Below are 13,857 nucleotides of genomic sequence, written 5' to 3'. Positions count from 1 at the left end.
AATGTTCCACCGGTTCTATAATGTCTTGTTCGATCAATTCTTTAATTTTGGCTTCGACTTTCCCACGAAGTCCAAACGGAGTTCGGCGCATTGGTTGTGCCTTGGGTTTGACCGTTTCATCTACCGCTAGCTTCAATTGTCGACCTTTCAGCTTTCCTACTCCTTGGAAGACTGCGGGGAATTCTTGCTTCATATCCTCGTATGACTGAATTGAATTGACACAAGCTCCAGTATGAAGTATTGCCAGGTCTTGCGCTGTGCTTCTACTCAGCAATGGTTCTCCCCTCTCTTCTATGACCATAAACTCTGCTTCAGTGTACTTATCTCCAGCTTCAACAGTTGCAGTAAAACATCCAATGGTCTGCAATGGCTTGGTTGCTGTGTATGGATACAGTTTCTTGGAACACTTCTTTGAGGTACAGATGATATTTTTCCTTTTCAACTTCTCCCATAAATGTCGATCAATCACATTACTGTCACTGCCTGAGTCTACAATGACCTGCACTGTCACTCCACCAATGATCACTGGGACCTTCTCATGATGTACTTCATTCAACGTAAATTGGTAATAACTCTGTTCCTCCTGGGTATCATCATCGTCACCGTCTATCTGGCGAATGGTATCTTTCTTTCCAGGATACTTTCCTTTCCCCCAGGCTTTGCCTTTGGAAGTTGTACTCTTCCTCTTCTGGTCTGCATTGGACTTGCTTTTGCACTTCTTTGCAAAGTGGTCCTTACCTCCACACTTTCTGCAAACTTTGCCTTTGGCCGGGCAATATGGGCCTTTTCCAAAGTGACCTCGGTTTCCACATCTATAACACTCCACGTCATGTGTCGACGTATATCTTGGCTGATTATGGCGATGTGAGAGCCTCTTAATTTGCTGGCTTGAGTTGTCTTTCAGGGTCATGGTATGAAATTGCCCTTCAACAGCCTCTAATGCAGCAGCAATAGTTAAAGCATCAGTGAGTTCCAACTCACTCCCTCTTTCCAGTAGACGTCTTCTGAGTTTATCTGATCTGCAGTGCTGTACAACTTGATCCAATAATTGGTTGTCCAAATCAGCTGGCATGTAATTGCATCCAACAGCTAGCTGGCGTAGTCTCATCACGTACTGAGCAATTGTCTGGCCATCTTCTTGTCTCGTTCTCCGAAACAAATGGCGTTGAAATGTAGCATTCGGTGTCACTACATAGTGTGCATTTAATGCATCTACTGCTTTCCGGTACTCATCCTTCCTTCCAGTATTCAAAAGTGTCTTAAATGTTTCCCGAACTGAGGGTCCTGCAGTGAAAAGAAGTAACGCCCTTCTCTGCACTCTTTGTTCAACTGTACCAGTATCTAGAAATAGGCCATGACTGTCGGCGTAGGATTCAAATTCTTCCAGCCATGCCTTCCACTTCACACTTACAGTGCTTGCATCACCCGTGGGTCAAAATGAGCAATTCCACTATGTGTTAGAAAGTCACCGTCTGCACCAGCATGAGGAAATATTCAAGCCCCAAAAGTACTGAGTCACAGAGAAAATTCTTATCACCTTGAAGTTGTCTGTAATCCTCTGTAATCTTGTTTAGTCTTTAATTTTCTTCAAGCTTCTTTAATCCTCGTCGCCAATGTCACATTTGTGGCCCGAAAGTGAAGTTAATAAAACATTAAACACAAGTTTATCAGGTAAACTTCTTAGTGTCTTTTTATTCTCTGGTTTCCTTGGTTCTCCTGCTTGTGTTCTTATCTCTCTCTCATACCAAGTGACTTCCGGTATATCTCATACATATTCATTATCATGACAATCACCTCTCTTAATCACCTGAAACCAATCCCAAGGTGTCAATTACTGACAAATTCTATTGATGTTATTCAATGTTATGGAGCCTGTTATTATCTGTTTACTCCAGGATCAAGTAAACTGGTAATCTTTCTAATAAGGTTCATCAGGGCTGAACCACAGTTTATATAATATTGTAACAAACAAATGTTCCAGTGATTCGTTGCTTTTTAGAGAAACAAACTAAGTTGGGTTAAGGGCTCACCTGGGAGAGATTAGGAAGTGAAGACAGAAGATTGTGCTAGGTGGTGAGTTTGAACAATGGTTTTAAAGGAGATAAAATGTTAAATGGGTTTAAAGAGGAAGCTTCAGGTGGCATGAAACTGCCAAAGAGGAGGTAAATTTGGAAAATGGATTGTAGTGAGGAGTGATATTTTAGAACTTAACATGAGAGGTTCTGGGTGGATTGGAGATCATTACAGTGATAGAAGTGGTTCTCAACCTTTTCTTTCCACTCACATACCACTTTAAGTAATCCCTATGCCACAGTGCTCTGGGATTAGTAATGGATTTCTTGAGGTGGTATGTGGGTGGAAAGAAAAAAGGTTGAAAACCATTATTTTAATTATACCTAATTGACTCATTATGTGAACAGTTTCAGAACTCCAAAGGAAATGGGCCAATGACAATTTTTCTCAAGCAAAATATTTAAGAAGCAATTGGGTCTAAAGCAGTGATTCTCAACCTTCCCTTCCCACCTTAAGCAATCCCTTCCGATGGCATAAGGATTACTTAAAGTGGTAGGTGAGTGGAAAGAAAAAGGTTGAGAACCACTGGGCTAGATGCAAACAAAGGATAAGGATTTTAAAATGACCATTATCACTGGATAATGAATCACTGCAGGTCAGTGAAGAAAAGGCCACTGGATGATCTGGATTTTGTTTGAAGTGGCCTAATGGAGAGCAGAAATTGGGATGAGGTTAGATTTAGATTGAGGGCGGGGAGAGGAATTAAAGAAATTGTTGAAAAAAGAGCATTGGAATGGCCATGTCTGGAAAAGTAGATGGGTTGAAGCAAAGGCAAAGTTTGCTTTTCTTAGAAATGCTGCAGAAAATAATCAAACTTCCTGAGGCAGAACTGTCAGGTCAATCAGTTGCGTGGAAGATGGGTGGAGTGGGTGACAAGATCCCAAAGGAAAAGGGAGCCAGAAATGTTGATTTTTTTTTTCACAATTTGTAGCTTCACAAATCTAACAAACAATTTGAAAGTACAGTAATATTAACCAATGTAACTTTTAGCAGAATGCTTTCCACAAATATTTGCCTACCTCCTTAAATCTTTGTCCGCGAAGCCAAGCCAAAGAAGAAAAGAAGAAGATTCAAGGTCAAAGCATGCGAAACAGAGTATGTAATTCCAGAGAAACACAAACTATTCAGATGCTGAAATCTAGAGCAGACAAAGAATTTGCTTGTGGAAATCAGCAGGTCGGATAACATTCAGTGACAAAAATGGTCAGTCAATATTTCTGGTCTGAACCCCTTGATAAAGTGTAAGACCTGAAACGCTGAACATTTTTACCCATGGATGCTTTCTGACCTGTGAGTTCCTGCAGCAATGCTTCATTTAATTCCAGGATATCACTGCATTTGGCTTCCATTATTTCAAGGCCAAATTCAACAAGCTCTGTTTGCCTATGGCGCACTTAGCACTAATTTCTGAAGTTGAGTTTCTAGGCAAAAGCACGAGGCCTCTTATCTGCAATAGTTGAGGAGAAAGGAGGGAGAGCGAGGAAATGTCACTCCTCAATTATCTAAGAGGAGTCCTACATGGTTGAGCAGTCTCCAGTTATAATCAGATTGGGATCTGTGCCCTCGCAATCAAATGGACAAACACAATCAAGTGGTTTTTCTATTTTTCTTTAAATGTAATTCTTTATTGTATTCATGTTATAAAATTTTAAATAAAGTCTTCAGAAAAAAACACAATCAAGTGGAATAATTAACTGTGCAGAAAGCAGCAGAAAAGCTGTAGAAGATGGGGAGATAATGCACCATCACCAGAGAATGATTGACCATTTCAGTTTCCCCACAGAGCCAGCCAGATGCCTGACTCAAGACTTGCATGTAAATTGAGGGTTAGATAAGCACAAATACAGCAGAGACTTTAAAATATATCCTGAGGGGGTCACATTTTAAAGAGAAATCTCAGAACAAGGATGAAATAGTTGGAAGACTGTCCTGGAAAAGAAAGAACTTTTTCTGATATCAGGTTGCGCCAGGCTCAAAGTTTAAAATAAATTCTTATCAAGAGAAGAATTGTTATGAATGTTGGAAGGTAATGAGATGAGACCAGCGAAGGCAGAGTGAGAAAGTTACAAAATCTAGGAAAAGAGTTTCCAAGGATAGATTAATCAGATACTTATGGAATGGCTTATTTTGGTGAAGAAGACCCCCAAGTGCAAAAAGTCACAATGAAAATGGAGGAATCTACAATTGTAACAAATAACTTTGTATTGGTCAGGGCCCATATTATTCATATAAACATTCCTTCAAGACACAGCTGAACATCTAAACAATCTAAAAAGCAGTGGTTGACTTGTACTTCTTTTTAATTCTCTGATATCCGAGTTTACTATCCTTGGTCACAAACCAAATATTAGTTCCAATGAAAAATGAAAGGAAAATAATTCCCAGCAATAGGAAAACCAGGGATAATTCTGAGGACAGTGCAGAAGAATGTCATTCAAAATCAACTTGTAGATTAAAAAATGATCTGCTGGATCATGTGTCTGCGCTGGGGGGCCCCAACATCACCGGGGCATCATGTGGGTTGCCAAGTGTGGGCTTCTGAGCCTGGTGCCGAGGTCAGGAGGAAACCCCCGGTGGCACCATTTTGGCCAGCTGCCCCGCCGCGTGTGTGACAAGCGGGGCCAGTTCGTCTGCCTAATGGCATACTACCACACTCTCAAGAGAATCTCTTAACCATTCTGCTACAACAATTGGATACTTGATGGGCCAAAATTAAGAATAAATTTGTGGCCCTTACAAATGTCGGTGCTGCTCGACACAAATTATCTGTGTCAAGCATCATCAATGACAGAAAAAGAATGGTCAATATTCTTTATCAAGATTTGTTCCAAAATTCTGATGTAAAATGTCAACCATTCTTTTTCTCCCACTGATGCTCAATCCACTAAGTTCCACCAGATGATTGCTTTTGCTCCAGATTCCAGTATCAGCGGTCTCTTATGACTTTAACTTGCAAATTATTAAGTGAAATCCTTTCCAGAGTCAATAACTTATCCTGGTGAAATATCTCCCCGTGATGCAACAAATAACAATAAGCAATTGGAAAATTTGCCTTGAGAACAGTATTTAATTTAGCTTTGTTGATTATGTCATGACTTATTCCCCATACTCTTTTCTAATCGTGCACAAGAAAAAATGTCCAATTAAAATGAGAAGTGCATTTAATTATATTCTCAATGAAAGAAAGGATTTCAATTTCGCAGAGAATCTCCTGCTGGGTTAATGCCAAGGAGAAAGAACATTGGGGTTGCAATAGTTAATTTCAATTTGGACAATATTATCAAATACAGAAAACCAAGGTTCAATAAATCTCTCCCAATTTTCCTTCTTACTGAAGTCAATCAAAAGGATGTTGCTCGTCATTGTAAGTCATCTGTTTTTTTTTTGCATCAAAGTCAATTTCCACCTATAGAAGATATTTAGAAAAATGCAACTTGATTCTGATTTCTCGCTAGCCTTAACTCAGTACTGCTGTTGACCCAGGATGAAATCCAGGCATTGACATTTGTAAGGGCCACTAATTTATTCTTACTTTTGGCCCATCAAGTATCCATCTGTTGTAGCAGAATGGTTGAGATTCTTTTGAGAGTGTGGTGGTACACCATTAGGCAGGCGAACCCGCCCCACTTGTCACGCACGTGGCGGGGCAGCCGGCCAAAATGGCACCGTCGGGGGTTTCCTCTCGACTTCGGCACCAGGCTCAGAAGCCTGCGCTTGGCGACCCACATGACGCCCCAGTGACATCGGGGCCCCCCAACGCGGTTCTCAGCCAGGTCCGGGCTGGGAGTATAAGACCAGCCAGACAGCCTGCAATAAATTAGTTTTTGCTCACTGAACTCAACCCGTCTGGTTGTTAGCAGTGTAGCCGCCGCTACAAGAGCTCCTTTTACATCTTTAATTTGCTCAAGAACTTCATGGGCAATTACTTATTACTGTAAAGAACATACAGAGAATGTTGGAAATACTCAGCAGGTATGGTTGTATCAGTGGCAAGAGAAATTTGGGTGATGACTGTTCATTATAACCAAAGAAAAATTTGAGATCAAACTTTCCAATTTAGAGAGTATAGTACTATCAATTAGACTCGACAGACCAGAAATCGAGATTAATAGGCTTTAATTGCTATAAACTTAAAGGAGTATCTTGCATGCTGTTGGCCTGATTCCAAGGCAGTACTGAGGGAGGTGATTAGATGGTACTACCTTTATTAGGAACATAAAGCAGGAGGAGTTACAGTGTGAAGGGCAAGCCAACCAGCACAATGTATGTATTACAGTGTTCTACCACAGAGGGAACAACATAAACGTTTGTGGTTGTTAAAATTGATGACATGTAGTCATGTTGGCTGAGAGAGGGTGATGAAGGCATGTTTTCTGGAGCTGGTTTTCTGTAGGAGTACAAATAGGAGAAAGATTAAAATAGAGGGCAAAATTAAGAATGAATTTTAAAAAAAACACAATCTAGAACTAAGATGCAAAATACTAGAGAAGAAAACACAGATGAATATCCATTCAGCAAAGCTGATTAATTCTGCAGAGCAAGTTGATCTGTTTCTGTGGTTTTATGAAAAGGATTAATGCTGGCCTGCAAATCACTGTTCTTTTGTGGCATTATTTGAAAAAGAGCAATGATTTACTGGCCAAGACTTTAACATCCACTTGAATGAGCCATCAATACTTTGATTTGATGTCTCATTTGAAAGACAGACACTCAAACTACAGTATTCCCTCAGTACCACACTGAAATATTATCCTGGGTTGCTTGCTCATAGCCTGGAGTAAAGCTTGACATAAGCTTATGCTTCAAGCATGAGGGTGTTGCCAGCTGGGACAAACAGATACAGAGGCACTCGGTGAATGTTACTGTGCATACGATGAATATTCAAGTGATTTTTAATTGGAGTGGCAAACAGAGAGCTGATTAATGTTGTAGTTACCTTAAAGCACTGTTATATGTAACAGCTGCAGCTAAACATTTCCACCACGGGCAGAGGTCACTGTGCTTTTCTACCCACATACATACAGAATAAGGTGCAGGGTATGATGGCCAAGAGCAAAATCACATAACATTTTTAAAACCTGTTGACATGTTAGCAATTGTTTCTTTGCTATGGTACAAAATAAATGAGGCAGTTTAGTACTGCAGGGAGCTCCACACAATATTGCAGAGTGCTTCTCGAGGTAATGATGCAATAGAAATATGCCATAAGGCGCAGTCTTCCTCAAACAATAAATGCAACACAGAGTAGAAACTGCTATTGGTCTGTCACAATGAGCACAATGTTGGCTGATTAAATGAAAATGACTCTAATAACAGTCCTGCAGATGCATTAGGCACAAGTCATCAAACTGCTGTCTTTGAGTACTTAATTCATCAGTTTCTAACCATGTCCAGTAAGGCATAAACAGTCATAATCAGGATGAAGAGTCCAACAATATTGAAAGGGAATATCCTGTTTTTTTTTTAAAAACTGCTGGAGGAACTCAATGGGTCAGGTAGCATCTGAGGAGGGAAAAAGCTAATCAACATTTCAGGCTGAAATCCTGCAGCAGGAAATTTCTCACCCTCCACAGATGCTGCCTCACCTACTGAGTTCCTCCAGCAGTTTGATTTTGGCTCCATATAACAGAATCAGCAGTTTTTTGAGTTTTAAATGATGTGATTGGAAAGCCTTCTGAAATACTTGAGAGGGAATCTGCAAGAAAGAGTCACTTCTGTGGGAAGCAGTTATTGAGCTCTGAAGCAGGGCAGAGGCATCAAATACAGCTCTGAAGCTCCTGTTATATTTGGACACTGTCAGTAGGCATCAGTCAGTCTCCTGCGCTTACCTCACAAAGGCAAGTGAACTGTTGTGCTATGTAGAAGATGACAACACATTATTATTACCTCACTCACACTAGTTGCTAAGTAGTTTCATAATTTTACAGAATAGCTAAGGATTGCCCAACATTTTTCTTCACTATATATCCTTTCACTCATGAAACAGTATCAAGGTCCGTACCGTCACGTTTTGTTATTGGTTGGTCATGAAGCATGTTAGTTTGAAAGACAGGTTTATCTTTGTAACTCAATACAAATCAATAAATATGGCCTGTTAATTACACCTGTTGTTTCTTTAATTACCGTAAATATTCGTGTATAATGCGTTTCGTGTATAATGTGACCCCTATTTTTGAGGGGAAAAAGAGGGAAATATTTTACCCCCGTGTATAATACGATCCCCCCTTCCCTCACCTGCCTGAGTCGTGCTGCCGTCTCTCTGGCCACTCGCCCAACCGCTCGAGTCGCACTGCTGTCTCTCACAACCCCCCTCCTCTCACCCGCCTGAGTCGCACTGCCAACTACCGCTCACCCAGCTGCCCGAGTTGCGCTGCGAGTTGCAGAAATTAAAAAAATTTTTTTACTCTCATGTATAATGCAACCCTCCCCCCCCTATTTTTGAGGGAAAAAAGGGGGACATTTTTTGCATTATACTTGTATATTTATGGTAAGCTTTTAGAATCATATATTTAAACCATAAATTCTCAAGGTGTGGTGTGGGGCTTAAGAATATTTTAGTGGGACGTAGGAATATTTTGGGAAATAATTAAAAATTGGGCTTGCAAAAAATAAACTTGTTATGTTGGTGTGAAATATGTGACTTGGCAACACTCAGTACAACACAATTGTGATAACTTCCAAGTAAAACCACTTTCTTTTTATCTTCATAACGTGTTTTTGCTCTTCTGATGGTTTGATGTTTCTCTTATTTGAACTATTGTTATCCTTGGTTAACATTATAATTATATTTTTTTCTGACTAGTCTTATTATCATCCATTCCAAATTATCTCATTAGCGGCAAGGATTCCAAATTATCTCAACAATCCATAGCCCTTATCTTTTTCAGTACAGTATTGAGTGAGATCTGCATCTGTATGTATCTATGTGTACTAGCATGTCGATAGGGGGGTTGCCCAAGATGCCAGCCTGAGGGGGCACCAAAATCGTGAGAAAAAAAAGGAAACCCAGAAAGTAAAGCACGAGGCTAGTGCAGATTTGATGCAATATCTGCGAAAAAAAATGTCAAAAACCTTGCTAGTGTTTTTCATTTTCTTTTCGAGTCAGTATTCTTCCTTTCATTTGATCATTACTTTTATTACACGTTTCAATTCTAAGACATAATAAAATATTGATTAATCTGTAACAGGGAGCTCGCGCTGTTGTATTAATCTATTTCAGGGAGCTCGCGCTTCTGCATTAATCTCTTATAGGGAGCTCGCTCTCCTGTTTTAATCTGTTACAGGGAGCTCGCGCTGTTGTATTAATCTATTTCAGGGAGCTCGCGCTTCTGCATTAATCTCTTATAGGGAGCTCGCTCTCCTGTTTTAATCTGTTACAGGGAACTCGCGCTGCTGCATTTATCTATTTCAGGGAGCTCGCGCTTCTGCATTAATCTCTTACAGGGAGCACGCACTGTTGTATGAGCAGACCAAGCAAGCAAAAGTTTCATCAATATTCTGTGGAGTTCTTGAATTTTGGATTTATTCCTGCTGTACACGATGACCAGGCACCTTTTTGCCTATTATGCCAACAGACTTTGACAAATAAATCAATGAAAGGAGACCATCTTAAAGCTCATTTAAGGGTCAAACATTCTAACCATGTCAATTTGAAATTGGAATATTTTAAATTACTGGAAGAGAAGTTTGAAAATAGATCAAAAATCACTTCATTACTCATTGCGCAAACTGCAGCCCTGAATCGTACCCTTGATGGCAAAACATAGGAAGAATCGTTCGATCGGGGAGGAATTGATTAAATCTGCGATATCATTGTTTCTCAAAGCAGTTCTGCAAAAGGATGACAAAGATGTCTGAGCAACGGCCATTGAGTAATAGTACTGTCTGCAACAGAATAGATGACTTTTTTCAAGATATTGAAAAGCAGCTTATCGAGAAGTTGAAATCACAAAAGTTCTCAATACAACTGGATGAATCTACCTTACAGAACATTGAGGCTCTGTTATTAGCATATGTGAGATATATTGATCAGGAAGTGTTTCAAGAAGAGATGTTTCGTGAATCATTAGAAAAAAAAACACTACTGCAGTTAATATCTAGAGCAAGCTCAAAAATTATTTGGATGTAAATGAAATACCAAAAGGAAACATTGAATCTTGTGCTGTAGATGGTGCATCTGCTATGATAGGTAAAAAAGCAGGATGTTTAAAATTAATGAAGGATGAAAATCCAAACATGTTGATTGTGAATTGCATTATCCTCCAAAAATGTTTCCCCTGTTCAACATGAGATACTGCATTCTGTGATTAATTGTATCAATGCAATCAAAGCTAATGCTAAATGTGAGCATCTGTTTAAGAAGTTTTGTCGATAAAAATGCAGAACATGTAAGATTATTGCTTCACACTGAAGTAAGGTGGTTGTCAAATGGAAACTGCTTCAAAAGGTTTATAGAAATGTTTGATCTCCTTAGCAAGTTTTTGAAGGACACACCTGAAATGAAGTTCTTGCTAACAACAGATGGCAAAGCTTATGTGAGTTATTTGAAGGACATTTCTGAGAAACTAAGAACATTGAACAAGCAAATCCAAGTAGCAAATATGATGCTCGTTGATGCAAAAACAAAGATGGATTCCTGACACTTCTAGAATTATGCCAAAGTAATATTTATGCAAGAAATTTCAGTCAATTCTATTGGTTGAATAAGTGTGAGGTAATTAATGCTGCTGCAAACGTCATTGTTGACCATTTGAAAATGTTGGTTACCAACTTCAATTATAGATTTTGTGATTTGTTTTAAAAGGCACTGGATTTTCCCTCTTGGTTAACTCAGCCGTTGCTGGTGGACTTATCTGAAGTTCCAGTGCAATACCAAGAGGAGTTATTTGAGTGCCACATGATAAATCTGTGAAAACTCTGTTCAAAGTGAAAGGAACCATGATGTGCTATCTAATGAGATCAAAAAGAAATTCCCAAACTCGACTACTTTAGCAAGGGAACTATTGATACTTTTTCCATAGTCTTGTGTAGTAGAATGTGGCTTCAGTGCTGTTAGTGATTTACCATAGTCCGCACCAATTTAAGTGAACTCCACTAGTTCAACCTACCTGCTCCCTGTCCATAACCCTCGAACCTCCTCACATCCATGCACTCATCCAATCTTCTCTTAAAGACAGAATTGACCCTGCTGCAACCACCTCTTCCGGAAGGTCATTCCACTCAGCCACCACTCTCTGAGTGAAAAAGCTTCCTCTCATGTTACTTCTAAACTTTTGCCCCCTAACCCTTAACCCCTAACTTATGACCCCTTTTTCCAATCTCACCTACCCTTAAGGGGAAGAGCCTATTCACATCTACTCTGTCCATCTCCCTCATAATTTTAAATACCCCTATCAATTCCCCCCTCATCCTTCTACGCTCCAATGAATAAAGACCCTGTCTACTCAATCTTTCTTTGTATACTGCAATCCAGGCAACATTTCAGTAAATCTACTCTGCACCCTCTCTACCTTATTGATATCCTGAAGCATTCAAAAGAACTTCCTTTAAAATATCAGGAATGGGTCCATGGGTAAACTACAGTTGCTACAAGAAATTGACTGGGAACTGCAAAACAGGGAGATTTAAGGTTGAAACTAACAAAATTAGTCTATCAAATTAAAAAAAAAGTCTGCAGCCAACATCAGGGGCAAAGTTTCCACGGAAGTGATGACAATTGTTAAATGTGTTTGAGATGATTGACATATCAAAATAGTTGTTGAATAGAAATATGAGTTCCAGTGCATTCCCAACCTTAATTGCATTGAAATACACTTACAGTAAATTATTTAATTAAAACTTCTTTTGAGTATATAACTTTTTTCCCCTAATGGTGGGGCACATGTTTTTTTGAAAAATTAAAGTGGGGCCTAGGACAAAAAAGGTTGAGAACAATAAACTAATTGCTGGAGGAACTCGTTAGGTCAAGCGGAGGTGTGTAGATGATGGGTGGTCCATCTATCACCCTCCTGCCTCAGGCTCCCAACTCCACCCCTCCCTTAGCCCACCTGACTGTCTACCCTCATTCTTCACCAATCCTCTGTTCATCTATCCTGCACTCCCAGCTCTCCCGGCTCCCCTTACTGGCCACTCTGGGCACTTATCCTCTTATCTTCTGCTGACAATTCCTTTCCTGTCACAGATGCTACACCACTCACTGAGTTTCTCAGCAGTTTCTGAGTGCAACATGATAAATGTTGCACTAGATTCAAGCATTTGCAGTCTCTTGTGTCTCCGGTGTAATAGAGTGGTTCAGCACAGTAAGTAACAAGATCTTCAAACCACAATATCCATGCCGACCATTTTGCCACCTATACTTGTCCTATTTGCTCATATTACGACAACACCCAACCTTGCCTTGTCTACCTTGTGATCATTATATATGATTCCACATCCTCCTCTGGCAGCACAATTCAGATATCAGTCACACCTGTGCATTATTTAAAAAGATATTACCCCATGAAATCTCCTAACACTCCCCTTAAAATTATGCCCTTTGTTTTTGGTACACCTACCATAGGAAGAGATTTTGATTATCCATGCTTCTTGTATTCTTCTACCTATTCACCCCTCATCCTCTTTCACTCCAGAGAACATAAGCCTAACCTATCCAATCTATCACCAATCCTTTTCTGATGTTCATCTCTAGTAGTGCAACCACACCACTTTCCTATGAAGTAATTATATATTTGAAATGCTCTCTTATACATTAAAAAAAAAACAAAAGAACAGTTTGTCAAAATTAAATTAAATGTTTTAAGTTAGTAAATGAGGTCCTTAATCTATTACACTTTTGAGTTTGACTCTCAGAAGGCTGCGTGTTCAAATCACGTCGGGGTCACCAAATTGTTAGGTCTGCTTTGTTCGAGAATGAGTGAGTCAGACACCAGACTGAGTCGAAATCAAGGTTCTTTATTACCGGATTGTAACACTTGCAACTAACAGTGTTAGTTGGAGAAGGCGCATTCTAACGATATCAGCAAGTGGTGTTTTTTTATACCTCAGGATACACACTTAATAAATGATCATACCATTACACTGTCCAATGAATAAGCTGTTGCTACCCTTCTCTGTTAGTCTGCTGCTCATCAGCTTGTTAGTGCCAAACTTATCTTGAGCGTACAAGGTCACACCTGCATCCTGTTACTCCTTAGTACTGGATGACTCCTTCCCCAGTCCCATCTCATGATGTTTTTACCTTACAATACCTTCCCATCTTTCTCATGTCCTCCAGGTCCCCATTCGCTGAATTGCCCTTCTTTGCCAATGCCCTCTTCTCATCACTTTCTTTCTTTTCTACCCTCCCACCTATATCCAGCTATTCTCTCTTATTTGTTAGCCTATGTTGTTTTTCCCCACCCCATCTCTACCCCTTCCCATAAACAACCCCCACCCCATCTTCTTATTTGACTATATGCCTGATTTTCATTACTCTTAATGAAAGGCTCAGGCCCAAAACATTGACTGTCTTTTGCATGCTATCTGACCTGATAAGTTTCTACAGGAGTCTAATGTATTGCACTGGACCCCAGCATCTGGAGATTTTTTTTGTTAAAATTGTCTTGTTAATTTCTTGTATCATTATTACAACCACAACCCATCACAATGTCTTACTCTACAACACATGGCCCAAGATATTGACCAACCAGAAATAATGGAGGAACACGACAGGTTTTCCAACATAGAAATGCATAAATTAACATGATGTGCTTTATTAGTACTGAAAAAAAATTTAGACAATTTTAG

The 13,857-nt window shown here is 39.7% G+C and overlaps 1 long non-coding RNA gene across 7 annotated transcripts in view; it reads right to left on the bottom strand.

Annotated features, from left to right (window-relative positions):
- LOC138736542 (uncharacterized) overlaps window positions 1-13,857 on the bottom strand; it is a 492,063-nt gene that overhangs the window by 394,615 nt on the left and 83,591 nt on the right. The window contains exon 4 of one of the 7 annotated variants that reach the window (XR_011340378.1): window positions 6,173-6,460. The exons of the other annotated variants lie outside the window; for them this stretch is intronic. This is a non-coding gene — a long non-coding RNA (uncharacterized lncRNA). Of the gene's footprint in view, window positions 1-6,172; window positions 6,461-13,857 lie in introns of those variants that run through there. 7 annotated transcript variants of the gene reach the window in all.

This window comes from Narcine bancroftii, chromosome 6 (assembly GCF_036971445.1).
Source record: "Narcine bancroftii isolate sNarBan1 chromosome 6, sNarBan1.hap1, whole genome shotgun sequence".
NCBI lineage: Eukaryota > Metazoa > Chordata > Chondrichthyes > Torpediniformes > Narcinidae > Narcine > Narcine bancroftii.
Note: the sequence above shows the minus strand (reverse complement) of the source record. Positions and strands in the feature narration are given on the sequence as shown.